Source organism: Panthera uncia, assembly GCF_023721935.1.
Source record: "Panthera uncia isolate 11264 chromosome A1 unlocalized genomic scaffold, Puncia_PCG_1.0 HiC_scaffold_17, whole genome shotgun sequence".
In the NCBI taxonomy this organism is placed as follows: Eukaryota; Metazoa; Chordata; class Mammalia; order Carnivora; family Felidae; genus Panthera; species Panthera uncia.
In genome coordinates, this window is record NW_026057577.1 from 115,799,952 (window position 1) to 115,817,310 (window position 17,359).

The following is a 17,359-nucleotide window of genomic DNA, read 5'->3' on the forward strand; positions in this document are numbered from 1 at the left end:
CCTTTGGATAAATTCCTAGTAGTGCTATTGCTGGGTCAGAGGGTAATTCTACTTTTAATTTTTTGAGGAACCTCCCCACACTGTTTTCCAGAGTGGCTGCACCAGTTTGCATTCCCACCAACAGTGCAAGAGGGTTCCCCTTTCTCCACATCCTTTACAACATCTGTTGTTTCGTGAGTTGTTAATCTTAGCCGTTCTGACCAGTGTGAGGTAGTATCACGAATAGCCAAAGTAATGTTGAAAAGGAAAATCAAAGGGGGAGGCATCACAATCCTGGACCTTAGCTTCTAACTACAAAGCTGTAATCATTGCAACAGTATGGTATTGGCACAAAACAGGCACATAGACCAATGGAATAGAATAGAGAACCCAGAACTGCACGCACAAATGTATGGCCAACTAACCTTTGGCAAAGGAGGAAAAAGCATCCAATGGAAAAAAGATAAGTCTCTTTAGCAAATGGTGCTGGGAGCACTGGACAGCAACATGCAGAAGAATGAAACAGGACCACTTTCTCACACAAAATATACACAAAAATAAACAAAAAAGAATCCATTTTAGAAGTGGGATTTAATGATACTGCAGGAAATAGAAATTCTCCTTTGGTTTCTCTTCCCATTGCTATTCCATAAACCTTCCAGTACTTTTATTCATCTGTTCATCCATTAGATTTTGAGCTCCTGGTGAGTAGCAATCCTGCCTTTTAGAGCCTGAATAATTATCACAGATGTTTAGACAGTATTCAGAAGACAGGGGCTGCTATTAAAGGTACTGCCTTGTTAATTGATTAACCCAGGTCATAGAACAACTATAACAACAAACACTAAGCTCTAAATGAGCTCTTGTATTTGCTTACTTATTGCAAAAACTTCCTTTGGAGATATTTGTAATTCAAATTTAAGCCAGAATACTAAAGACAAAAAAACACACAAAAGAAAAAGAATAGCTCTAAAGTCTTAGAAGATTACGCTGTTAAATAAAAATGTTCTCATTTTCCATAGGACAAATAGTCACATTAAGTAATAAAAGCACAGCAGCAACGAGTGACTAAATAGTTCACTCCTTCTCTGGATCTTTCCCTTGGTATTTAAATCTTTCCTATTTTCAAGCAAACAAGGAACAAACGAACAAAGTCTCTTTGACCTCCTTTCTCCTCTCTCCATCCTCCTTTTCACAAACTTTCCAAAGTGCTGTTTGTATTCCACCATTTCTGTTACCCCACAGCCCTCATCATCTCACACAAGCAGTTCTTGGTAGACCTTCAGAGTATAACTGATGTCTTCAGACCCGCTGTCATTTGACATCTCAGTTTTTATTTATACTGTAGGCCATTCCCTCCTCTTGAAAACTCTTTTTTTCAAAATATTCTTTTCTTGGGCTCATGACACACTTTCTTACTTCCTGTATCTTTGGCTACTAAGTCTTCTTTGCAATATTATCTTGCAGAAACAACGTGTTGAAAAACCTGATACCATTGACAGTCCCATACATGCCCGTGGCTTCAATTGCCTTTGGTAGGTCAACGAGTCTTTCTCTGTGTAGACCTACTTTTTTAGTTTCAAATCAGTACATGCAACACTCCACCCGATATCTCCATGTGGTTGTCTCCAAATATTTTCTTAAATATTTTTCAGATTTCTTCCTTCTGGCCTTCATGACTGATACTCAACGGTACACTGCCCACTTCTTTCTCCAGGGGTGCAATGTTGCATTCCTAACTGGTTTCCACATCCACCATTGCCCTCTCCACACCCAGCCTCCAAATTGCACCTGGATCATCTTTCCATAAAAGCAGATCTGATCATGTAGTCATCCTTCTCTCTTCTCCACCCTACAACACACATTTAAAACTTCCTGAGGCCTCAAGTTCTTAAGAAAAAGATTGGACACCTATAGGACCTGATTATCCCAATCCATTTTCTGTCTGAATAGCTATAGCCCAGCCAAAGGCATTCTTTCGGTTTCTGAATGTTCCACATTCCCTTCCACCACCAGGCATTTGAGCAGGCTACTTCTTCCATCAGCAATGTTCTCCTTTCCTCTTATCTCCTTGTAGACTCTGGCTCTTCTGTGTACCACTTCTTCAAGGGAGTATTTCGTGACCTCTGCTGGGTAGCAAATTACTGTGATACAGAGTCTTACAACAACACAAATTTATTACCTCACAGATCCTACGGGTCAAGATCACAGATCTGGGTACAAGTTGGCTGAGTCCTCTGCTTAGGGTTTCACCAGACCGAAACCAAAGTGTTGATGTATACAGCCTCACTGAAGGCTCAAGATCCTATTCCAAGCTGAGTCACATTGTTGGCAGAATTAATCTCCTTGTGGTTGTAAAGGTGAGGTACTCTTTTTCTTGCTGGCTATCATCAACAAGTGAATGGATACACAAATCATGGTATATTCATACCAACTTCTCTTCAGCAATAAAAGCAATGAATGGTTAGTATACACATTAATATGGGTAAAACTCAAATCAACTATTCTGAGTGAAAAAAGCCAGATGAAAAAATAATACATGCTGCATGATTCTATTTATATAAATATCTAGAAAACGCAATCTATCATGACAGAAAGCAGATTGGTGGTGCCTGGGAATAGAGCAGGTAGAAGTGGGAAGGGGAGTTACAGATAAGCATGAGAAAACTTTTAGGGAGTGATGGATGGGTTCATGATCAACTGTAAGCTTTAAGCAAGTACAGTTTATTATGTGTCAATTATTCCTCAATAAAGTTATAAAAAAGAAGGATCATGATCACCACCATTTTTGGATATCTTTTCCACCTTAAATCACTTTGTTTTCTCTCACCTGACCTTGGCCAGGGCCCCAGAGCTTCTTTTGAGTGCCTGGTGTTTCTTAGCTCCAGCAACATGGTTTGGGGGTACCCAAGGCTGAGAGATGACCAACCTATATATGAAATCCCAATTAGAATATGGTGCCTGAGGACGATCTGGAGGATTGATGAACATGTTTTAAACATGGCTGGTAAACTTTTATCTCTACCAAAGAGACCTTTTTGTTATAGGCCTGTAAATCACATGGTGCCCTGAACCAAAAATAGAGTATGCTACAAAGCTTTGCTGAAGGTAACAGTGAAATCAAATTCAATTTTTAAAATTTATTGCACAGTGACCAATAAATCAATTCAAACTATGTTAAGGGTTTTCTAAGAATATACCAAATAAGTTCATTTTAATTGAAATCAAAGTTATACATTTTCTCAAACCATGGAGAGACACAGAACTAGACATATTAAAATGTTACCACAGTACTGAGCTTGAACTTGAGTTTACTTGGTTCAAATGGTTCAAGTCCCTGAGCCTAACCTTCCTCCCTATGTTACAGGTAAAACAATGCCCAAGGTTTGTTGGACATCTCAGTGGAGCTCTGATTGGATGATATCTTGATAGAAGAAAATTAATATAATTCTCCAAGGTGCATGGAATAAATCTCTAATAATTATAACACATTAAGTTATAGTTACAGCCATACTAGGCGTCCAAGCACCACAATTAGTAGAGGGCATTTTCACCTCCCAAATGTGAAGAAAACTACCTAGATCGAAGAAAAGTCTAGTTACTGTCAACTACATAAATGAAAGTACTTATATACCACAGCATGTATACAATTAGCTAATAAATTTCAACTCAATAATTATCTGAAATTAGGAAAGCAGAAAAGAAAGAAAGGAATGTGCCACATACCAACTCCACATTTTCCCCTAAAAGCATTGCTTTCCAGTAGTGACAGTCACAACATGTTTGGGAAAATGTTATTGGACCTTGTGGAGTTAACGATATAGTGTGGCTTTCAGCTAGGAGGAGAGCTTTAAAGCAGAGTCATAAGAATATTGTGGTAATTGTACTCAACACCAGGGAAAAGAAGTAAAACAGCGAGATGTTGAAAATAATACATTTTAATGGAAAGAAACATAAAACAAACTTCACAATGGTGCCCTTTTAATGTGCTCACGATAGCTGTTAATTTTGAAAAGGTAAGTGGACTGTTTATAGCATATTCAGAAGTAGAAGGTAAATGTTAAGAAGGGCTATTTTGGGATAATAGAAAGTACGGTACTAAATCTTAAAGTAGTAGCTGCTTAAAATCTTGCCATTTTCCAAATTTAGTCTATGGCCTAAAAAATTGTAACAGCTCAAAGCCTTAGGCAGATCGAAGAATCAGTCATACATTTGGACTTTTTAATCAGGATAGTGGATTCTGACCAAGTTAAAGATAGCAAACACTAGAAACAAAGATTTATTAAAATGTTAAATGAATGGATTCACAAAAGCCATAGAAGTTGAGAGCAGTGAAGACCTTTACAGGTGATAGAGGACAGCTCCCTTTTCATACAAATAGAAAAAACAAGGCTTGGGAGATTATGTGCCTGGCTTAAAAGTACATATCAGAAAACCTTTACAATCATGACTTTCTATAAATGAATTAAGTGCCTGAAACATGGAGACCATCAATAAATATTTGCTGAATGAATATATAATTAAGTGCTTTAGCCTTTTCAAAACTTATTTAGTAAACATTTAGTTATAATGTATAGTATGTGATGACTATATAGTAACTATATAGTATGTGATTAATGGCAGTCTGCATATTAATTAAAAATTTTAAAATACATAATACCATTTCATTATTAATTTCATAACATGATTTTGTAACCTGTGTGGCCAAGGTCAGGAGCCTAGGCTGAGAGCAGCCACGTATTATCTGTATGATCACCAAAAGAAATATGCCCTGAGGATAAGATGTTCTTTGAACCCAAACCCCAATGCAGTCTCATCTCCTTGTGCAGTGTGCTGGACCACGTCCAAGTCCTTGCCCTCTTTTCTCAGTCCTCATCTTGGTCTCCATCAGGGAAATGTAAGAAGCCAAGAGCAGGATTCACAAAGCGAGGACTTCAAAGAGAGCATGTCAGATGGACAAGGAAAATATAAGGAGAAACAAGTGGAAAGGTTTTGGAGCACGTAGCACTGATATCCATATGAATAAATTGATGAATCTGTTTTTTCTAAAAACGGGTGGAGCCAGAAAAGTACTGATATTAAATGTTAAAGTTCTTTTGTTTCCTTTTCTTTTTTCTTTCTTTCTTTCTTTCTTTTTAAATATTTATTTATTTTTTGGGGGAGACAGAGAGACAGAGTGAAAACAAAGGAGGGGCAGAGAGAGAGGCAGACATAGAATCTGAAGCAGGCTCCAGGCTCCGAGCTGTCAGCACAGAGCCTGGCACGGGGCTCGAACCCACGAAGCATGAGCTCATGACCTGGACCAAAGTCAGACAACCGACTGAGCCACCCAGGAACTCCAGGAACTTCCCTTTTTCTTTCTTTCTTTTTTTTTTTTTTTTTTTTGAGAAGAGGGAGAGGGAGAGAGAGAATCATAAGCAGGCTCCATACCATGGGGCTCAACCTCACAAACCATGAGATCATGACCCGAGCCAAAGTCCAGACAGAGTCAGACACTTTAACCAACTGAGTGGTCAGGCACCCCTATGTCTTAAAGTTCTTAACACACTGTTGATATGGCCTAGAAAACATTGTGTGTTCATTTGCTAGGGCTGCTGGAGGAAAGTATTTTAAGCTGGGGGACCCACACAACAGAAATGTATTATCTCGCAATTTGGAGGCTAGAAGTCTGAACTCAAAGTGCTGGTTCCTTCTGAGGGCATGAGGGAAAGATCTATTCCAGGCCTCTCTCTTTGGCTTACAGAAGAACATCGTCTCATGTCTCTACACATTGTCTTCTGTCTACATGTGTTTATCTCTGTGACCAAGTTTGCCCTTTTTATAAAGACACCAATCATATTGCATTAGGGCTCACACTAATGACTTCATTTTAACTTGATTACATCTGCAAAGACACTATCTACAAATAAGGCCATGTTCCAAGGTATTTAGGGTTTAAACTACAATATGTCATGGAATGTGGGGGGAGGCTTAATTCAACCCATAACACATGGATTACATAAAAAGTAAGATTTCATTTTTACTTTTTTCACTTGAAAAGTACAAATTGTCAAGTGGCTATAAGATAACATCTTTACTTTTGGAACTAGATATTACACTGCATTAATGGTTTGGAGAGGGAAGTTTTGCTCTTGAAAACTTGATCATCTCTAACTTGCCATTGACTTTGTGTCTGTACACAAGGAAGTGGTTATATGTGGTCCATGAAAAATCAATCTTCAAGTAGACAATTCGAGAGTCTTGTTTTTGTTTTCTGCTTATTTCACAAGATCTTGGATTTATGGCTAGGAAGCATCTTTCTTCTATTAACACTTTTGTTATGTATCAATGGCAAAGCCCTTTTTGTTTTTGGTCATGGTGAGAATCTCACTGAGGGAAAAAAAATTGTTTCCAACATTTTGCAGAGTGACTAGAAATCGAAGAAAGTAATAGCATATTTATTTGCTAAAATATATGTAAAGAATTATAAACAGGGTAGCACAGAAAATGGCTTTGGAGTCTGATGGATCCAAGTTAAAAACTTTCCTTTGCTAACTGTATGACCTTGAACAATTAGCCAAGCTAACTATGCCTCAGTTTATGCCTCAAATTCATTTGTGATAGTAATAACTAACCTCTTATGCATTCTGTAAGAATTAAATTTAAAAATGTTCATAAAATGTTCATAATAAACACCTGGCTCATAATAAGCCCTCTGTATGTGACGGCTCTCGTTATTGAATCAAGAATGAAAACTGGGAAATGAAATTACTATGTCAGTATGAGCCCAATATTATGATATTAATAAAGAATAGTAAGATTCAAAACTTGTGATAATACTCAAAAGGAAAACAACAATTTGGAACTAAATCCCTTTTATTTCACATTTCCTTCTTATTACAATAATTTGCTCAAGCAACACATAAATCATTTTTACCTAGATTATCAATTTCAAACCAATCATTTGTATTACTTTTTAGATAAAACTTCTTAACCTGTATTCCCTCATTTTTATTGGTAATTTTCTATCACAAGACAGTAATTATAAAATCATATATTGCTAGAAATTGGTCTTAGAGATAAATTTGTCCAATAGACAAAATTATCTTAGAGATAATTTTTCATTTTATTGATATGAAAATTGACATCCAGAAAGTGTAAATGGTTTTCTTAATGTTATATATTTAGGTCGTAATCAAGGCTTTTTAATTCCCAAGCCAATAGTTATTGATGGGCATAACTCTTCAAAATAATACTAACATGTATTTTATTGCGCCATATGGTGTTGAACTTCCAAACATTCTTACCTAATTTTCTAACTGAGGAAGAAAATTTCATTAAACTTGCTAGTTGGAAATTAATTACAGCACTAACACCTGATATTATTTGAAGTGTCCCCATACGGCAAAAGCTTACAAACACCTACCTCTGAAGCATATAAACAGGTATAAATTATCCTATCCAACTGAAATTTAGAATGAAACTTTACTAACCTTAATTTATTGAAAAAGTAAAGACACTTCTAAACTGACAGTATAACAAAATGAAATTAAGCTGATCCTGCAGCCTGTGGCTAAATTCATCTGATTGATCAACATGACAAACTCACTAAAAGATAAAGTTAAAAAAAAAAAAAAAAAGGATGGTTTTTAAGATAATCAGATCTGTCTACATTAACTCTTGGAGACAGCCAAACCCATAATGCTTTGCGTTATTTGTTTGTTTTTTCACTGATCAAAAGATTAGAAAGAAACTGATGTAATTTCTATTGACAAAATTTCTAATCACTCCAACATCTCTGTTTTCCCCAGCGTTTTGAGGATAATAGCTAGAAAAACTCCTGAAGTGATGAAAAATTAAGTAGCGGTGCCAATGTTGTGACGGGTCTGTCTTCTTTGGGGAGAAGGGTTAGGAAAGAATATCCTGGTTCTTGTCAAAGTCATGGTCCTAGGATGGATAAATTGTTGACATTCCAGAACCTTTCCCAGTGTTGGAGGAATTACAGAAGGAAGATATTAACAGACAGAGAAGTCAGTGGACACTAATAACAGGAACAGGAGAGAATGAGAGAAAAGACCTCACTGGAGAGATAGTGTAAGTAGGTCCCAAAGGCTCACTGGGATCATGTCACAGCATTAACTATGGACTTACGACTATGGAATAAGTCATATTCCCCTATGACCCTATTCCCCTATGACCTGTTAGGGGAAACAAACAAAAACTCCATGTTGAATTGAAGAAAACAACCTGGATTTGTAAAACTAGAACTTGAATTGGGATATAGTATCACCAACTTATTGTGTGTGTGTGTGTGTGTGTGTGTGTGTGTGTGTGTTTGGAATTTGCCATTTGTCACGTTTTATCTATAGATGTGTTTATAGTGAATCCACAGACTTAGCTTAGTTTGCCATCAATAGAAGCAGAAACTAGTTCTGGCTGTATGCATTTTACCTTTAAAAATATATAGTCAGACACATGATGGTCTTTAAATTTAAGATTTTCCTAGATAACTTCCTTATTAATTTGGTCCAGTTGCCCTGAAGGCTTGGTGGAGCTGTCATTCTGAAACATGATTCCATGTTTCTTGGATCTGTTTTTCTCTCATTTTGGTTTATTTTCTTAATTTATTAAAGAAAATTTCTAATAGCTACCCATGAGAAAAGACAATGGGATGTTACTTTATCAGACCATTTATGTATTAAAATTTATTTCTGTAACTTTATACTTGCCTGCCAACTTGGCTGATTATAGAAGGTTAGGTTGGAATTCATTTCCTTTCAAAATTTGGTATCTTTTGCCCCACTATATTCTAGCATCTAGAGTTGCTGCTGCTAAGTCTATTGACATTTTGATTCTTTATCCTTTCTATGGGACAGAAAGATTCTATCCTTTCTATTTTTGTTCTCTTTGGAAGCTTTAAAAAATTTTTTTTTATCCCCATTATCTGAAACGTCATCATAACATGAGCTGGTATGAGTCTTTCTCGCTTAAGATATTGGGCTGTCAGAGAGTTCATTTGGGCTGGAAACTCATGCCTTCCAAATAAGAAATGTCTATTATTTTTTTATTATTATCACCATTAAGTTTCCTTTATTCTCTTTTATTTGGGAACTCCTATTATTTGGATGTTGGCTATTTCATATTGATCCATCATGCAGTGATCCGGTTTTCACTTATTTGGACTCTCCTACTTTCAAGCTGGTTTAGGTTTTAGTTTTGGAAAAAATACCTTCAACATTATATTCCAAAACTGTATGAAATTCGCTTATAAAAGGTATCATACCTTTTATCTTTCAGAAGTTTTGTATTGTTGTTTCCTTATTTTTTTTAAAGAGCCTTCTATTATTCCACAGATGTAAACCTTCTTTTGTCTCCTAGGAAACTGATCATAATTCTGACGTTCCCTTACATTCCCAGCATTACCTCTTTTTCCTTCAAATTCCTTTTCCTTTCTATAGTTATTTTCATCTCTGTCTTTCAAGAAGGGGCTTTCCTAAAATTAATAAAACCCTAATTCAAAACCCTTTGTGGTTGAGCAGGACTTTGCAACTGGTAAGCTTCACCATGGAGGAAATGGGTGGAGATCTGGCCATTTTATCAGGGGATTTTTCCAAATACAAGTATCAATAGATTTTTCCCCCCTTTGAGGTTGTTTGGCTTCTCCAGAGAAGAAACTTACAATCGTCTGGCTGGGATATGTGCCTGGTTCACAGTATTCTTGAAACTCACGAATACAAGGTTGCTGGAGCTTCATCTCAGTTTGTAGAATTTCAATTCAATTCGTTCTCCTCTTTTCCATGTGGTGCCTCTTTCTTTCCTTCAATGTGTCAGGTGTCCCCTCTAGTTCTGAGCCCCTTTAGTTCAATATTTCTGCAGAATCCCCAGTATCCTGCTGGGGCAGGGAAAGAATCACCTGGCTACACAGCATGGGACCTGCACTGAGCTCCAGGCAAACATCCAAACAATGTCTCCGTATTCGGCCTCGTGCCTCACCCTGACCTCAGCAATAAATGCAGCGATATTTATTTGCATCCTCCTGAGTCTGTGATCGGAACTGGCTTGCTTCTCTCTGTTATCTCCCTGCATCGTATGTTTTCCTTCACTGCTTGTGTGGCTTTAACACATCTCATAAGACTTCATACAGAATGTGGGCCTTTAGCAAGAGGGAAACCCAAGCTCAAATTTTTAAATAACGGAACAAAGGAAAGAGAGCTGCGCATGGAGGGAAATATCATGAATAGAGTCATGCAGCTGAAATAAACATGGATTGTATGGATGGATTGGGAGCGTGGGGGGCAGAGGCAACGGAAAACCAAAATGAAACAAGAAGAGTCCTTTTGAGGAACAGCAGGAAACCAGTTAATGGGGTCTTGAAGGCTGAGCCACAGAATCAGAAATAGTTACCAAAGGCAGGGAGGGGGAGCCACTCACAACTGATTTGTGGTAAAGATTTCGTGAGATTGGCTAGGGAGGCAGGGGCATCCTGCAGGGCTTTTCCACAAGCCAGATAGCTGGGGGGTAGTGAGAGCCACTGCAGGACTGGAAAATCCCGGGCCAGCTAGATATGAAAGGTAAAAGGATGATATCGGGAGAAGTTTCAGAAATCTCAGCTTCTATGGGCTACGTGCTAGGCATCACACTGTTATTGGAAGGTCCCTTTAAAATGAAGAGTAATATTAAAGCCACTAAGGTTTGTCTTTATGATTCTGAGAGGTCTGTGTGAAAAGTAGTGTTATTCAGTTGTCCAAATATTTCTGTGGAAGGATGGATACAAAATCACACACTTGCAATAATAGCAGATTTACAAATATGTATGTTAAATGCCACCAGAAGAGAGAATACCTCACAGCTTTAGAAGAGAAAACTTTATGACCTAAAGGTCACCCTTCCACATGCAGAAAGGATTCCAAAATATATCCCTGGACCTGGCATAGAGGCTTTGCTGAAAAAATTTCATTAGAAAAGTAGGTTTGGGATAAACAAAGTTAATTCTTCTTTTTTTTTTTTAAGTTTTCCTATTTATTTTGAGAGAGACTGAGAGAAAGAGAGAGTGCACACAAGCAGGGGAGAGGCAGAGAGAGAGGGAGAGAGAATCTAAGCAGGCTCTACACTGCCAGCACAGAGCCCGATGCGGGGCTCAGTCTCACGAGCCATGCGATCCTGACCTGAGCCGAAGTCAAGAATCAGATGCATAACCGACTGAACCACCCAGGCGCTCCAACAAAGCTAATTCTTAAGATGCTATCACGGATAAGAGGATTGATTGCTAGTACAGTTTTAGACACGTGGTTACTATTCAATGATGCCTATTTGATTATGGCTAAAATTAAATTGATAATTATAAATGTAATATACATCAATATAATCATTATAACCTGTACTTGTTGTTTTACAGCAACTACACAGATTTGAGGTTAGGCAGATTCAAGTACAAAAAAATATGAATCGCTATGGGAAGATTTTTTTCTTGGGTTTTGTGCGTTTAGAGATATTCAGCCAAAAGTCCTAGTTCAGGTATAAACCTGTGCTTCTTAAAATACATATTTTTTTTTGCTCTGGCCAAACCAGTGCTTTTTCCCTGAAAATATACCGGTAATTTAGACAGCCACGGTGGCATAACTAAGTTAGCATTCGGCGGGAACATTCAGACCAGCAGCTCCGTCCCCGGGGCATATAACCATCAGTTATTTCTGGACCCAACTGCAGGTGCCCAGTTTCCTCTCTCCTGAAAGGCAACTGTCACAGCAACTCGGTGTCTCTTGACACCACAGCAGGACACTGATGAGTCTGATTCTGGAAAAGAAAATGCCACCCACAGAATAATCAGTTCTATTTTTTCCAGCGGTGGGCAAAAAGGGTATCTGCTACTGGTCCAGCTTCCCGTGAAGAAGGCCACTTCACAATTTTCTCTTCCTACTTGCCTGAGGCCACACTACCCTCCCCATCCCGAGGGAGCCAGAGAGAGTTCTAGGTAAGCTGCAGCAGCAGTCTGTTGCTCCCGAGGGAGTCTTTCCTTACCTCAGATGCAGAGTCAGATGATATTTTGTAGATGGAAAGGACCCGGGGTCAGCTATGGTGAAGGCCGGTTCTGGGCAGACCCATTAGGTAGATGAAGTCAGGTATCAACAGCATCCCAACTTCCTCTCCCACAAACCCTCCTTGGTAGGGGTGCCTCGGTGGCTCAGTCAGTTATGAGTCCAACTCTCTTGATTGTGGCCATTCACAATCTGTTCACAATCTCACAGTTCATGCGATCAAGCCCTGCACTGGGCTCTGTACTGACAGCACGGAGCCTGCTTGAGATTCTCTCTCTGCCTCTCCCCGACTCACTCTCTCTCGCTCTCTTTCTCTCTCAAAATAAATAAATAAACGTTAAAACAAAAATCGTCCTTTTAGACGATTAAAGATTAAAGGATGAATCTAGTTCACTTTTTACATTACCCCAAACACATTCTTTCCGGGATTTATCTTTTAAAAAAAATCAATATGAGGGGCGCCTGGGTGGCTCAGTCTGTTGAGTGACCAACTCTTGATTCAGGCTCAGGTCATGATCTCACGGTTCGTGAGATCCGAGCCCCGCATTGGGCTCTGTACTGACAGCCCGGACCCTGCTTGAGATTCTCTCTCTCCCTCTCTCTTTGCTCCTCCTTGCCCCCAAAATAAATAAATAAACTTTAAAACAAAATCCTCCTTTGTTAAAAGATGGATCTAGTTCCCTTTTTACATCACCCCAAAAACATTCTCTCTGGTATTTATCTGTTTTAAAACCCAATATAATCATTTCACATTCGAAAGCATGTCATGGATGTCACCTCACTCTTCAGATTAAAATTCAAAATTATTATCATGGCCTAAAAGACCCACACGGCCCAGCCGCTGACCCCCTGGCAGCCTCATCCTTGTTCCTCCCCACTTCGTTCAGTCTGTTCTGGTAGGAGAGCTTCTCTCCGTTCCTCCAATCCCTGTGCTCCTTCCCAGCTCACAGGAGCGGCTCTCTCACTGGCAAATTCCAGTTTCCACCTGGCAAATTTTTACTCACTCCTAGATCTCAGTCTGTGCCACTTCTCAGGAAGGATGTATTTTACCGCCAAGTTCAGTTAGATTCTGCCAGCATGCCCTCTGATACTCTCTGTATTTTTCCTCCATGGCACTTGGCAAAATGCTTGTGGCACAGTCATTTGGTAGATGGTTATTGTTTACTGTTCATGCCTCCCACCTAATGTAAGCCCCATGAGAACAGGGTCAGAATCTTCTTTGTTAACACTGTACCTCCAAAGCTCAGCAGGGTGCCTCACCCATAATTGTGTAGTAAAAGCTCACTAAGTATTTGGTGAATGTAGAATGCCACCAAATCCTTACATTACCTACCAGGCCCTGAAACAGTAGAAATATTGCTAATTTCCAAACGCTCTCCCCAACCTGAGCCCTGAGCTCCCTAGACTCCATTTCTAATGGCTGTGTTGACATGCCCTGTCATGACAGGAAAGGGGAAACCTAGGCCAGTCATCATTTAATGGCATTTATGCTCTCCTTCCAGCTTGGAGAATATCTATGAGAAATTAAAGCAGCGTTACTTTGTGATCATTCATTAAAAAGTTGGCCTGGTGCTTTTTGTGTTGTTTTAACGTTTTTTTTTTTTTTTTTTTTTTTTTTGCAAAAATTCCAGATGTGAGCATATCCACATTTTTGGTAAGATTTGGGGGAGTGTAATCATGAAGTGCATCAGGGCATCAGGTCAGTTCAACCAACTCTGATTTCAACCAGAAAGACAGGAATTCATTCCAACTGTATTCTGGTTGTCTCTAACTACCTACCAAACAACCCAAAGTTTAGTGGTTTAAAACAACAATTATTCATTTTGCTAAAAAATATGTCATTTGGGCAGAGCTCTCTGTGGACAGCCCAACTGTATCCCTTGAAGCATCCCCTGGAGTGGCCTGACCAGGGCTGGAGATTCCGCTTCCATGATGTCTCATCTACATGGAGCTTGGACTGGTTGTCAGCTAGAAGCTCCCCTGGGGCGTACAGCCAAAGATCTTTCTTTCTCTCCCTATGGACTTCTCCATGGACTGCTTGGGCTTCCTCTCATAAGGCAGCTCAGTCTCAGATGTGAGTGTATGAAACAGTAGGAGCTGTAGTGCCTGAAAACACTGGGCCAGAAAGTGGTCCAGTGTTACTTCTGCTGTATTCAATTGGTCAAGTGCTATAGACTGAATGTTTGTGTCTCCCAAAATTCATATGTTGAAACCTAATCCCCAGTGTGATGATATTTGGAGGTGGGCCTTTGGAGGTGATTACATCATAAGGGTGCATCCCTTTTATAAGGGTGCCCTTATAAAAGCCCAGAGAGCTCCCTCACTCTCTCTGCCATGTAAGTGCACAGCAGAAAGATGGTGGGCTATGAACTCCACCAGACACCTTATCTGCTGGCACCTTGATCTTGGACTTTCCAGCCTCCAGATCTGTAAGAAATAAATTTCTGTTGTTTAAGCCTACCAGCCTATGATATTTTGCTATATAGCAACCTAAATGAGCTAAGACATCAAGGTAGTCACAGCATCCCCTTGATTCAAAGGGAAGGATGTATCAAATAATTTTATGCAACCCTGTCCTTGTCCCTGGAAAGAAGCAGCTGAGTAATCCACACCTTTGTTAGTCTCCAAGGCATTTAAGGGAGAATCAAAAGCATAACTACCGCTGTTGCTGGCTTTGCCTTTGCCTTCTTTCCCACTCTCTTTGCTTAGAGTTCGGAAGAATCCTCTAAGGTAGATGGGAAAAGAGTATCGTCAACAATGTGGAAATAGGGACTGACTGTATTTAGTCCGTCACTCCATCACTAGTACGTCTACTGAAAAAAAATATCAACTAAAACAAAATTATTCTGTATTTTCACTCTGTACCACCTTTTGTTGCAAGTAATATGTTTTTTTAGTTGGGCTTTAGGGAAAGGAGTCAAAAAAACTTATTTAAATGGTAGGGTTTACAAAGTCTATAGCAGGACTCAAGTCTTGCCTTTGAACGTCAGCTGTGATAGCATTTCAGTGGCAGAAGCAGAGTGTAAAAAAGTAAAAGTTATTGCTGGTGAGAGAAAACGGGCTATTGAGTCTGAGTGGGGTAGCAAGGCAAGGCTTCTTAGAGCAGGGGAGGTTTTGATTAAGCCTTGCAACATGGCTAAGATTTGGACAGGTGCAAAAGGGGAGGGAAGACAGGGATTTTTCTAAGCGGTTATTTTAACTTTCAGCCTGAGCAATAACCTACCAAGGGGGAGAGGCGGGCAACAAAGCTGGAGTAGATTGGGGTCAGACTGCTGAAGACCTTGGATGGCAGCCCAGGACTTCAGCACTGTGACTGCAGCTCTGACGGGAAGCAGAAGCCTGGTAGTCATACAGGCCTGAGCTGAGGAGGCAGAAGCATTGGGACTGGAGCCTGGAGAAGGGGCCTAATGACATTTGGGGACAGAAGCTACACCAGCGTCAGGTGGGAAGCTCTTCAGTGGAAGACAGATGCAGAATTGCAATACAAAGAGATCAGAACCCCAGGCTAATGCATTAGGTCATCAGACAGCCTCGTGGAACTCTCTAAAGAAACAGTGGAGAAAAGAAGTGCAGAGGACTTTATGTACACAGTTGCAAACTGCTGATCTGACACTATTGAGTCTAAATGGTCTCTATGACTTTCATAGTAATCAGGCTTGAGGCCCCAGGTCACTGAGATTGCCTTTGTTGAGCAGTGGCAGCTGTAGAAGATTTTGGAGCAAAGAAGAGGCATGCTAAGAGTGGTCCTTTAAGATTAATCACGTGGAGAGGCCAGTGGGTGACATATATACTCTAAACAGAGATCTGCCATCACAAACCACACTGCCACCACCATCCTCCAAAGATGTTAAAGGCATCTTATATCTGGGTACTGTGCAGGGAGTGTGGAGTGATCCTCACATGATCCAATGAAATGATTAGAACCAACCTTATTCTTCCCTGTTGGTGAAGGGGGAAGATATGAAATTGACAGGGCAAATAACTTGCCTAAATTAACAGTTCAAATTAGCATCAGAGCAGAAGGTGAAACTCTCTGTGGCTCTCAATCTATTTTCATTAAGCCATGATCACTGTTAGGTGTAGACTGGGGCCCGTTAGTTTAAGGGCTATCTCACAGGCGCCCTGAGGGGTCAGAGGGACCTTCCTCCTAGTCCCTCCATGTTGCAAAGCCCACAGTTGCTCTCTGCAGTTACAAAAGCCTGAAACTTCAGTAAGGACTGTAGGTTGCCCTGGAGACCAAGTCCACACACCTGTCATCATGATAATTAAAGACAAAAACATTATTTTGTGGACAGTGGCCCCAGGAGCTCATAGTTACAGCTGAAAGAAAGATCTAGGCATGTAATATCTCACACGTTGTAGACTCTTCATTTTATAGAATAGAATACCAAGATCCAGAGAGGTTAAGTAACCTAGCCAAGATCACACAGCTACTCACAGCTGGATCAAAACTGTATTTTAAGGGGCAGTTTTGATGATGGACCTTGTAAAACTCTATTTTATCTGTTAATAGGTTTAAAGGCTAGAAAAGGAATCCAGAGTCATTCTTTATTGATCCCTTAGATATCCCCTGGTCTAATTGTGCTCTGTGTGGCTGAAATTACCAAAACAAATAAAAATCTTTACCACTTTTTGACTGATTTGCTTGAATCACTCTTATAGATGAAGAGTTAGTTGAAAGAGCACAACAAGCAGTCACAGATGGCTGAAAACTTTCCTTGACTTTGCTTTGGGTACTCTTTATTAGAAAGCCCTTGAGGTCAACCCATGGTGTTTTATGTTTTTTATTACCTAATTTTGACTTTCTGGGAGATACTCAATAAACAGTAACTAACTGATTAAGGTGGAGAAAATCACCCTGAACCCAGAGCTGGACAACAGTTACCTACAGGAATCTGGCCTGGTCCAAAGGTCAGTGCCCCAAGGCTGTGAGCTGCAAGTGAGACAGCCAGCCATCTCTCCCAGTGGCTGTGTGGTCTGGTGCCTAACCCTGTGTGTGGAGAATGAAGGTGTATTTATTATAAGAATGTGAAACTTGGCAGTTCTCGAGAACTTAAAATTTATTTTGAACTATCGTAAGAGCTGAGATGAGGTTGGGGTGGTGGTTTCTCCAATCACTATCATAAGATAGTGTCCTAACATAAAGTGCCTTCTCTAGTTTTCCATGACAGAGCATTCACTCAGGGACTAGCTCACAGGTCAATTTGAAGGGAACCGGAAGAAGGTGAAGCATCACTCAAGGGCCATTACCAAAGGGGCAGACTATTAGCATACTAATGGCTCTATGAAGTCCTGTGGATCATATGAGGTGTGGTGAAGAGAAGAGAGGTACAAAAATGGCAGGCCATTTTCACTCTGCCCGCTTC